Here is a 12,682-nt window from a genome sequence, read left to right on the forward strand (position 1 = left end):
AGTAGAATTTGATGATCTTTATCCAATAATGGGCGTTTTCCACATCACAAACGTTGTGTTGTGGTTTGCAGGAAGTTATCTCAGTGGATGTAGCATAGGCGAAGCACTTATTGAGGCTGAAATGTTTGGAAGCAAAACTGTCCAGTCAGTTTTGAGCGGAACTCATTAAGTTTGTTCATTACAAGGTATGTTCATCATATCTGAGTCTAAAGAAACTGCGTAGAAATGCTTTCTGGAACAAGAATGACCAATTAGGTATTGCATATCTTATCTCCGAAGTGAACAAGGCACAGGGTGCACTTCAAAAGACATAATGCAAAGCCAGGCGATGTTCAATACACTCAGTTCAAAATACAAAAACCTGAAATCAAGTTCATACAGTATGTCAAAGAATATGAAGAAATGTCTGAACTTTGCAAGTACTGGGCATCTGTTTTACACAGGATAGCTCTGGTGAAAAGTTTGGTACATGCTGATCGGCAAGGTTATTGGGAGCTGCACGTGAAGACTGTAGAGTCACTGATTACTGTGTTTCTCAAATTTGATTGCATAAACTAGCTGAGATATGGGTCCTGGTATTTGAAAAGAGTGAAGAAGCTAGAGGTGGAAAAACCATACCTCTACAGAAAATTCATCTAAAGACATTCTGTGGTGAAAGACTGAGAGGGAGGGTTCAATGCTGTGGCTCTGGATATGAAACTGGAACAGATGATCATGAGATCACAGAAAAGCCCCAAGGGAATTGTTGGTCAGAAAATGGCTGCTAGTTAACCATGAAGTCCTTCCTATTTGCAATGTTTTCATTTGATGCGACAGCCATTAGACAGAAACACATGTAATAGAGTAGAAGCACCAACAGAGTAAGTAAAAGGTAGGGGCTTTTCTAAGAATCCTCATCCATAATGAATGAGGCTAGTTTCCAAGAAACTGATGAACATTTATTCAGCACATAACTGGGTAAAAGGTCAGTGCTAGAACAGTTATGCAGAGCAAGGTAGTACCAATGTAGTTAAAGGTATTATAGCTACCTAGGCCTAGATTGGGGTACATAAAATAAGTCAAGGGGAGAGGATGTAGCATTACGGCTAGAGTGGTCGACGTCAAAGCTGGGGAACCGGGTTCTAGTCTCGGCAACCATGCTCAACATCCTGTGATTCTGGGCAAATCACTTAATCTCCCTGTGCCTAAAAAAAAATGAATGTGTTCTTGTGTAACGAAACTGGTGCTCTGTAAAGCGCTAGGATACCCGATATCTTCGGTTCTAGTTTGTGCTATATCAAACTCTAAAGAAATTAATTTTAAAAATTGTCAGCGGTATGGATATGTTCTGGAGCAGCCAAGAAAAAACACAAAATCCGCTTCATATTCTGTACAACGTGACCCGGAGATACCCAGTATTCTTATCCAGGTACACATTCTTACAGGTGATGACACTACGAGCAAAATTCAAACAAATCTTGGAGCATTATCTGCTGAACCTGTGAAGTTTCTATAAGGATTTGCTGAGACAGTAGAGCAATGTGACTTGAGAAACGTAGAAAAATACCTTGTGCGTGTGTGGAAATAGAGTTCTGATTGTCACACATTTGACGATCTTTAGTACAGTGAGTTCATGAGATCAGTCCCGCTAAGTGACCTTCCACCGACGACATATTATGTGCGTGGAAATATTAAAAGAGCGTTTTACTTGACCAGAAGATGTGTAAATGTTTTGGATCATGCATATGTAGAGAAAGATCCATGTGAATTTGGTTGGGAAAATATTGATGGGGTGCTAAAACCTAAGAAATTTCTAAAGCCTCTACCCACAGAACTTACACCTACATGTACTTGCAAAATCTGTGCTACAAAAAGATGTCCGTGTTGAAATGCTCTTCTATAATGTTCAACATTCTGCAAATTCACCACGAGCGATTGATTGCTGAAACAAATAAAATGAACTATGAAAATGTGTCTAAAACAGGAGGGATACATTTTGTTTCGTATATTCAGGACATAAGCATTGTTTTGTGTATACATAAAAGGATTAAAAAACATTATTATTTGTTTCATTTCAAGACAAGATGGCCGCCGAATAGGAACCCTCCAGAGAGCTACCAGTTTGGGGATTATTACATCGGTAGTTATACCTACCTAAACCCTGCCATCCGACATCCACCTTTCTGGCTCTCAATACGACTCTTTCTGAGAAAACATTACTGTAAATTTGTCTTTTGGAGACTTTGAGCACCTGCTGGTTCGGGCGATTTCCCCGGGACTGCCCTGCATTCCTCAACTCAGACTCTGGCTGCTGGGTCCTCTGCCACGGTGTCGGCTGCAGGGTCAGTTGTCTGTTGTTAAGGTGGAGGTTGTGGGCTACTCTGAAGAGACCAGCCCAGTGGGTCACCCCTGTGGTGTTGGGGCCTGCGGCATTGGAGATTGGATGCCTGGGTTCTGGTGAGTGCCTGCTCTCACCCCAGCCCAGTCGACCGCCTACAGCTCAGCTTAGGAGCTGCTCTCTACCCCTGCTGCCCTGGAGCTAGGCCTGCTCCCTACTGCCTACCGCCTGCTGCCACACCGCATGCTGCCACGGTGAGTGCCTGCTTTTTGCCCCAGCCTGGTCGCTGGCCTACAACTCAGCTTAGGGCCGGATCTCAATCCTGCAGCCCTGGAGTGAGACCTGCTCCCCACCGCCTGCTGCCTTGCCGCCTCCTGCTACGATATCTGGCGGATGCAGCTGGGGGGGCCTCCGCTAGCGATTCCCATCTGAGGCAGCCACCCGCTGCTCAGTAGGGGTGGCTCTCAACCCCTGCAGCCCTGGAGCGAGGCCTGCTCCCCACCGCCTGATGCCACTCTACCTGCTGTGACGGTGAGTGCCTGTTTTTAGTCCCAGCCTCGCCGACCACCTACAACTCAGCATAGGGGCAGCTCTCAACCAAGGGATACCCTTGCTGCCCAGGAACTAGGCCTGCTCCCCACACCCTGCTGTCACACCGCTTGATGCTACAATCCCTGCCTGATAAAGCCAGGGGGGGGGCCTCCTCTGGCGATCTCTGTCTGAAGCCACTGTCCTTATGCTCACAATCCCTGCAGACTGCTTGCTTGCGTTAGATTCCAGAGCCCCAGCTTGGTGTCCTCCTTGGTGAATCGCGGACCCCTCATTGGAGACTGCCACTCGCTGCTGCCTGTGTGCCCCTGTTCGGAGCCTTAGTTCCTCTCCACCGCGACTTGCTCTTCGCCCCCTCTCTCTGAGGCTGCCGACGTGACCCGCAGACCCCTTAATTGGAGGCTGCCTTCTGTAGTAGGGGATCTCTGTGTATAGTCATAATCTAGTGAATAGTCCCGCCCATGTGCAAGGACCCCGGCAATCAAAAATAATCTCTTAAATTGTCAGAAAATTGCAGACTGCAAGACACTTAAGAGAGAATTTAAAGACAAATAATGCAGCCTATATCCATAGTCTACACTGTCCAGTACTGCAACTAGAAATTCCACCAAAAATCCACAAACCGCAAAGCCTGTCCAGATTTCCCTTGCTTTAACAGCAAAAAAAACCTCTGGAATGATAGAGAGAAAGGTATGGACAGACAAGCCCCATAGGCTGCCATTATGTGGCTTAAATAGGAAACTGTGCCTTTAAGAGAACTTTACAGAACTTCTCCCAGTATCCCAGAATGCACAGCAGGTCCCTCTTACATTCAGTTCTTTTTTCCAGCTCCTGCTAACAGGACCCTGGTGCATTGAGCTCTCCCTTTTTCAAGGGTTTATTGGATTTTTGTGCACTTGTAGCTTTAAAAGAGTTTCAGTGGTGTACTTGGTGTGTCCCTTCACTTCTGTGTATTTGTTCAGGCATTTTAGGGCTCTAAAATGCCTGCTCTCTTCGACAAGTGCCCAGCATGTGGAAGGAAGAAGGCCAAGACTGATCCACACGACGTCTGCATACTCTGCCTCCCTGAAGCACATGTCCCTGAAGATTGTGACATCTGCCAGACCCTGAGGGACAGGCTGAAGATTAGGCTTCAAGGCCTGGAAGAGAGTCGACTGCAGGCTGCAGGTGGGTCTGGGCAGGCTGGGAAGGCTCCTTCTGCCCCTGCTGAGGCCTCTGGGGGGCTACCCAGAGGCAAGAAGCCCAGCAAAAGATCCCGGTCTCCGTCGACGTCGATCGCATCGACGGCAACGTCGAGAGGGATGACGACAGTGTGTTCCCCTTCTCCCCGGGGCTCCGGGTCGAGACAGCGTGGACGGTCGACGTCGAGAGGCCTGGGTAGGCCGCCGTCGAAGTCACCGCCGACGGCATCTTTGTTGTCGTCGGCGTCGAGGCATCGACGTCGAAGAAGGACCGACAGGCACCGGCGCTTGCCGTCGAAGCGACACCGCCGGTCGCCGTCGAGCAGACGGTCGCCGTCGAGGGGCTCCTCGACGTCGAGGACCGCGAGAAAACGGTCGACGCGGAGGAAAAGTCGACGCTCGTCGTCGAGGTCTGACCGTTCGTCGTCGAGGTGGCGACGGTCGACGTCGAGGAAGAAGCACTCGACGTCGAAGACGGCGTTTGACTCCGGGGTCGACGCTCGACGCCTGAAATACGACGCTCGACGTCGAGCAGAAAGAGATCGGCGTCCCCGAGGATTTCCGCCTCCCCTAAGCGGCACAGAAGGGATTCTGGCGCGAAAAGTCACACTGGATCTGGGGAAGGACGCCGGAGGTGTCGTTCGCATTCTGGAGGGTCTGGGTCGCAGTCTCCTCCCCCGAAGAAGTCACTGGGCTCGGTGTACTCGGTGGTCTATATACCACCTCGGCCTACCACTCCTCTACCTAAGGAGGCTCCTCCCACCAATCCGCCGCTTCCTCCACTTCCTCCTGCGGGGCAACCTCCGCCACCGGTCCCACCTCATGGGCCTGCTCCTCAACCGGAGGTGCCTCCTGTCCTAACACCGAGATTGGTATCACTGCCTCCGCTTCCAACACCGCCTAAGGGGACTCCAAAACCTAATCCCCAGGATAGGCCACGGAAGACGCCTCCACGGAAACCGGTGGAGCGCCCACGTACTGGGAGATCGCGCTCCCGTTCCAGGAGGAGGGAACGATCGCGCAACAGGTCATCCACACGGTCGAGACGGCGCCACAGGAAGCACAGGTCTCGTTCCCGAACAAGGTCTTCAGGGACCAGGGGCTATTCTCCGACCTTGTCGGATTCGCCAGAAACAAGGGTTTCACCAATTGATGATCTGGTGTCTTTCCAGGACGTACTGTTACGAGGTGGAGCGAAATTGGGCATTGCTTTGACGGTGCCCACGCCCAAGACATCGGTCATCTTCGAGACGCTGCACCAGAAGCATTTGTCTCGGCCGTTACTGCCACTGGTGCCGGGCCTGGAAGACCGGCCATGGACCTTTTTCTCACCCCAGCGGTGACTAAGGCGGCACCCTCGAGACTGCAGAAAAAATACCGGGCTCCGGACTCGGATCCGGCCTTTCTAAGGGTGGAGCCCCCTCCAGACTCTGTGATTGTGACGGCGGCTCGTAAACAGCATGCCACCACTCCATCCTCCACAGTTCCGCCAGATAAGGAATCTCGGTGGTTGGATTCGTCTGGGAGAAAAGTTTGTGGGACGTCAGCGACTTCCATGAAGGCCGCTAGTGCCACGGCCTTGTTGGGACGGTATGACCGAGCCCTCTGGGAATCCCTACAACAGTTTGTGGAACATCTGCCGCGTGACAAGCGAGAAGACTTCCAAGAGGTGTTGAATGAGGGGATGTTGGTGGCAAATCAGGTCATCAGTGCTGCAGCCGACTCTTCCCTGCTGGCGGCGCATGGTTTCTGCCATGGGATTAACCAGCGAAGACACGCCTGGCTCCGCCTCACGTCCCTAAAACCGGACGCACAACAAAGGGTTGCCAATCTACCATTCTCTGGCGAAACCCTATTCGGAAAACACACGGATGATGAAATGGCCCGCATGAAGGCGGAGGCCGAAACACTCACGGCGGTGGGTTTGGAAAAACCCAAGGAGACCAAGAAGTCGTACTGCCCGTTCCAACGGCGGTTCGGTGGCCAAGGCAGACGGCGTGGCCAGTCTTCAGGACAACAGCAGCAACCACAACAGCAGCAGTTCAGAAGACCGTTCCAGAAGCGCCAGAGAGGTAGAGGCGGCCACCAGTCGGCAACAGCGACTAAAGGCCAGGCCGGGTCTAGGCCCTGAGCGCTTACTTCCCCTGCAACTGTTACCCACTCCGGTGGGGGGGAAGCATTTAATTTTTTCTGGCAGAGTGGAGAAAAATTACTCAGGACAAGTGGGTGCTGAATATTGTTTGCAATGGATACAGTCTTCGGTTCACCGGCCCGCCTCCATCAATCCCGCCGGTTAGCTCGCAGTTTCAGCTGCACGAGCTCCAGGCGGAGGCAGATATCCTGTTAAAGAAAAGGGCGATAGAAGACGTACCTCTGTCTCAAAGAGGAAGAGGTCTGTACTCCCGGTTCTTTCTGGTTCGAAAAAAGGACAAGAACGAGTTCAGGCCCATTCTGGATTTGCGACGAGCACACAAGTGGATTCGCAGAGAAATGTTTTGCATGCTGCCGTTGCATCATATTTATCCTCAGCTGCAACGGGGAGACTGGCTGTGTGCCATAGACCTTCAAGATGCATACTTCCATGTGCCCATTGCACGCAAACACAGGAAGTTCCTGTGATTCCAAGTCGGCACCAATCATTATCAATACATAGTACTGCCATTCGGACTGAAGTCTGCGCCGAGAACATTCTCAAAGTGCATGACGGTGGTAGCGGCGCACCTAAGAAAGAACAAGGTGTTTGTCTACCCGTACCTGGACGATTGGTTGATCAAGGCCTCCTCCTTCTCGGAAGCGCAAGCTCACTTCCAGAAGACGTGCGTTCTACTGAACAAGCTGGGGTTGCACATCAACATGTCCAAGTCGGTCCCGACTCCAGTCCAGTGCATACAGTACTTGGGAGCCTCCATCAATACGCTGTCAGCATGCGTGTCTCCTTCGGAGGAGCGACAATTATCACTGCTTCGGAAGGCTCAGGCTCTTATGACCACTCTATGTACAACAGTGAGGACGGTGTCTTCTCTACTGGGATCGATGGCCTCGTGTATCTTCCTAATGCCTCATGCACGACTGCACATGAGACCGTTACAAGAGTGCTTGGAGGACCAGTGGGATCAGAGGAAAGGATCTTGGGACGACAGGATACGACTGTCTCTGCAGGCTCTTCAGTCTCTGAAGTGGTGGTGTTCGGCGGAGAATCTCCAGAGAGGGGTTCCATTCCACAAGGACATTCCCAATCAGACTACTGTGACGGATGCGTCTCTCCACGGCTGGGGGGCGCACTCCGGAGACTTACAGATTCAAGGGACGTGGTCCCAGATGGAGTCCACGTACCACATCAATTTCCTGGAACTCAGAGCTGTTCACTTGGAGCTGAAGGCCTTTCTTCCGTCCTTCCAGACCAACTCCCTGCTTGTACAGACGGACAATACAACCACAATGTATTACCTCAACAAGCAGGGGGGCTCAAGATCGCGCACCCTGTCGCAGGAAGCACAGGCGATCTGGCACTGGCTTCTGGCCAGAGGACTGATGATAAAGCTTAACACACTATAAATAGATGAATGAATGAGTGCTCACATGAGCTATTCATACTGCACAACAGATATGTATTAGCTGAACTAGTGTGTGTGTGAGGGTCCACTGCATGGGCAATGAAGATTCTCTGAATACCTATTAATCTTGATCTGTTTATTATCCTGTTCTGTCACCCATTTTCTCGAACTCACCAATGCCCCCTGTACTGGATATTGCTATTTCAATAAGAGATCACGGCCCTATCTCTCCCATGTATTGACAGTCTGAAAATTGTTGTTAAAAAAAAGAAAGATGATGAGGACAACCAATAAGTGTCTCTCATACCTGTGAACTTTCATTATGACTACTTGTGAATCTTCTCTGTGACTAGGAATGTGACGATTAGCACTGAATATAGCACGAGAGATGGTTATTTGAAATGGGGGCTAAACACTATACTAAAAGATGTGTTTTTTCTACAGAGTGCCTGGATATCTGAAGTTTTGATTTTACTGTTCAGCACAACCCCTCCTTCCTTTTCTCTGCCCTGACGAAGGTGCGCCCTATCTTGGGGCCTGGCACCGAAACGCGCGTCGGCGTTGAAACCATCACCCCTGAACATCTTTCCATCTATCTCTGGCCTATGGCTGAGACAAATATTCAGGATGATCTCAGAGCAAACTGTCTTTAATCGTATCTGAGTAGAATGAATGAATGAGTTTTGTTTGAGCATGATTGGGTGCGATGTTTGAAATTGTCTAAGTTTGAATGCTGGAAGGGATGATGGGTTGTGTATATATATGCTTTTATCTTACTATTATGAAAACTGTCTAAAAAATGACTTTGTGTAATGGTGCTATATATAGAGAGCTATGAAATATATAAGAATAAAATGAATTTTTTCTATCAAATTGCCTCTGTCCAAACTGTATCTGGCATTGATCTATTGGTGAGTGATTAAATGGGTGACTATTGAAAATTCCGGACTCGAACTGAGCCGATATTTGATCCTACATGGGCAGATCTACCTTCTCTTTTATGTAATTTGACTGTTTTTTCCCCCGATGATCTGCCCTTTATCGTACCCCGGGGGGCCCCTCACGTTGTGACTTATTTGATACTTTTCCCAGCCCTGTGCTGTGGGGTTCTGATTGATAGTGTATGCAGGGACCCTCCCTTGAATGGTTGAAATATCTGATGTGTGGTGCAAGTGCAGCTAGACTTATATGTGTAACGACTATGTGAATGTGTAGTTAATCAAAACCAGAGACTGATTCTATTCTGTCTCCATCTTCTCCGCCTATCAGTGAGTCTTCTTATAGGCCTTTTTCCCTTATACCTTATAAAAATGGACAGCATAAAGTCCTTTGGCTTCTCCGATGAAGAGTTCTCTAAAATGATTGGGGCAGAGGGAACAACCAACACTTTCGCCCCAACTAGAAAGATAGATGGTGAATGGGACAAACTATTTAATTTAAAAAAGAAATCTATTAGAACCGAAGCCCATGCTAAATACATGTTAGACTACTTGAAGGCAGGTACCATACCCATAGGCCTAAGGGTCAAAAACATCCCTGGGTTATTTGTGGAACTACGCCACTTCATTGAAAAATGGACTCTAATTTCCAACAGATGTAGCAGGGACTATATGATGCTCATTATTGAGACCGCACGTGAGGTACTGTCTATGCTAGCTAAAGAGATCCAAGAACTAGAAGAAAAGCTAAAGAAGGATAATCCTTCTGATCTCGGTAAACAGATTCTCGACGAAATAAACATCGAACTGGACTCTTTTTCTGACTACCTGGTAAAGAGAAAAGTTGAAAAGTTCAGAAAAGACGTTAGACTGTTTTCACAAGAAAAAGCATACCCGTCCTTGAACCCCCAATTCTATACCACCAATGGGGGGACCAACCAATTTGATAATCAGAGAGACTTCAAGAGACGAGTACAAACGTTCTCTAATTCAACAGACTCTGAGGGTGAAAACGAAATGATTAATGATCCCAATTACAACTATGGGTTCCAACAATACCCTGAACAGGTTGATAGACTTAACGGACAGGATCATTTTTTAGGCAATCGCCGAGGCAACCACCGTCCGAGAAATCGGAGACCCCAATTTGCTCGAGGCCAGGGACCTCCGCAGAGATGCATCCAAACCCGGCAAACACAATACTGGAGGAGGTAAGAGAGATCCCGGTGTTTAATCTGTCTGATTTAGATATCCCTGAAGAATCATTATCCTTACTTACCCATGGTCTATCATATGTTCCATCCACTCAGGTTGATAGATTTGGGATATTCAGAGATTTACATGCTTTTTTCAGAAAGATACGTTTAAAAAAATTCTTTCAAAACAGACCTGATTGTGAGAACATTGATAATATGTCTGGACTTAAACCTCCTTCTAACTTCACCCCCGGTCTGGATATTGTGGGGCCTGAAGTAGGGGTTTTTGAAAAGGCGGTTGTCCTCAAATTAACTAAAGCTTTGAAGTTTACTCCCTCTCCCAAACATAATCTGACGGTCAAGGAAAAGATGGGCTTGAAAGCCCTCAGGAACAACTCCAACTTAACGATTAAGCCATGCGACAAAGGCGGAGGAATCGCGGTTATTGCAACCAGCGACTACATTGAAAAGATGGACTGCCTGTTGGCGTCTGATATCCACTACAAGCGGATTCTCAGATGCCCTGAGGAGAAATTGAAGCGACAAATCCTAGCTATTGTGACTGAAGCAGCAGATGAGGGAATAATCTGCATGAAAGAAGCAGAGTATCTTACCCCCACACATACAAGAATGCCCATTATTTATGGGCTACCCAAAGTACACAAAAGCCAAACCAACCCGCCCATGCGTCCAATTGTTTCGACTATTGGATCTGCTACGGAACCGCTGTCCAAATATATTGACAAGTTCCTAAAACCCCTAGTGTGCCAACTTAAATCGTATATCAGGGATACGGGCGACTTCATCGGAAAAATGGAAAACTGTGCATTCAATCCAGAAAAAGAGTTTATGGTTACCATGGATGTGGAATCTTTATACTCTAATATTCCACAGGAAGGAGCCATGTTGGTCCTGGAAGAACTGCTCCTAAAGGAAGATGCCTTGCCCAATGCTCAGCTCCTTTTTGAGTTTTCTAAAATCGTGCTCAATGAAAATTATTTTGAATTTAACCAACAGTTCTACCATCAGGTCAAGGGGGTGAGCATGGGGGCTTCTTGCGCACCGAGTATAGCTTGTCTGTACATGGGCCAATTCGAAAACAAAAATATTTACAACGAAATGGCCCCGTTTTCGGAAAATGTGAGAGCCTGGTCGCGCTTCATAGATGACATTTTTTTCATATGGAGTGGCGACCAGGACTCTCTAGATGAATTCATCAAATGGATCAATCTAGCCGACGAACACATCAAACTCACTGCCAAGGTGAGCAACACACAAGTAGAGTTCTTGGACGTATGGGTGAGACACAATGGCGGATGCCTGTATGTGTCTTTGTACATTAAACCCACCGCCAAAAACACGCTCCTTGAGTATGGAAGCTACCACCCCCGCTGCCAGCGGGATTCTATCCCTTTTAGCCAGTTTTTACGGCTAAGAAGAAACTGCTCACGGATGAGTGACTTTCTAGAGCAATCCGATCTTCTGAAAGTCAAACTCATGAAACGAGGGTATCCCCATCGTTTAATCAAGGAGTCCTTTAAGAGGGCCAGATATTTTAACCGTGAAAGCATGTTCCAGACCCAAACTAAAACTGAATTAGACAGACTGGTCTGCGTTACCAACCACTCCACGGTGAATGACAAAATCCGCCAAGCGATAAACTCACAGTGGCATATCTTGAATGGCAATGAGGGAGAGGGGATGCTCACCAAACCGATCTTTGCCTTTCGGCGTAACAAAAATCTAAGAAATTACCTCGTACAAGGTGTAGTTCGGAGCCAAGTTGACCTAAAACAATCAGGTATATTTGGCCTACCGCCGATAAAAGGGAACCATCGATGTGGCAGCTGCCACATATGTCCTAATGCCATTGTGGGCGAGTTTCTCAACATCGGACATCGCCAGATAAAACTGAATTCCATGAGCAATTGTCGATCAACCAACGTAATCTATGTGATCATCTGCCCCTGCGGATTACCCTACGTGGGCGAAACCAGTAGGGAATGTAGAACTAGAGTGGGTGAGCACAAAGGAAATGTTCGAAATGAAAGGCTGGGTGCCCCCCTCGTTGCCCACTGGACTAAAATGAAACACACTGAAGATGACATAAGATGGTCTATCTTAGAAAAGATCCGAGAAGTCCAAGGCAAAAACACTACCTGTATCCGGAAAAAGAGGGAGGTCTTCTGGATCTTTTTATTGGATTCGGCGAATACAGGCCTGAACGAAGCGTGCCCGTGGGAAAACGCGATTTACTGAGACCCCGACTGCCCCTTGGGCATGATGTTATATCATGCATGCTACTTAAAATATTAGGTAAAATTTAAACTGATATCCGAATCATGGCATACGTAGCATATAATGATGCTTGCACTGACGCAGACTTAATGATCCAAAAAAGCGTGCCTGCCACCCGCAGTCCGTGTGAATCAAAATAAAAATCCGGATGGTTATATTCCATTTCGGGTTTTGCGCACTATCAGGAATCCGACCCGGATTTTCCATCTCTCCTATACCGCTTTGCATTCGAGCGCACCTGAAAAATGTTAGGTGCTGGCGCCACCCTTTAAAAAGGATGGAGCAGGGCGTTGAGCTGTCGTCCACCGGTTGCCGGATGTGAGAAGAAAAGGAATCGCCATCAGAACGCCCGTGTAAGTATCACGCGTTAGAGTCCTCTTGGGATTAATGCTCGGAATCCTGATCAGTTGAAGCCGTTCTAAAGGAGTGGCATGTATTCATCAGTCTCGCGCTATGCCGACTCCGGGCTTTAGCGAACCGCCCCTCTGCCCTGAAGGTGTAGCATTCACTCGTTATTATCGAGCAATGCCTATTCCGGACTAGAGTGAGCCGCCCTTCTGTCTGCGTTGACTATTTATATGCATATATCCACGCGACGGCGTGTAGCATAAAAGCTTACTGTTATGTGTACTACCTTCTTTGACAGAGT

Source organism: Lissotriton helveticus, chromosome 4_1 (genome assembly GCF_964261635.1).
Source record: "Lissotriton helveticus chromosome 4_1, aLisHel1.1, whole genome shotgun sequence".
Classification (NCBI taxonomy): domain Eukaryota; kingdom Metazoa; phylum Chordata; class Amphibia; order Caudata; family Salamandridae; genus Lissotriton; species Lissotriton helveticus.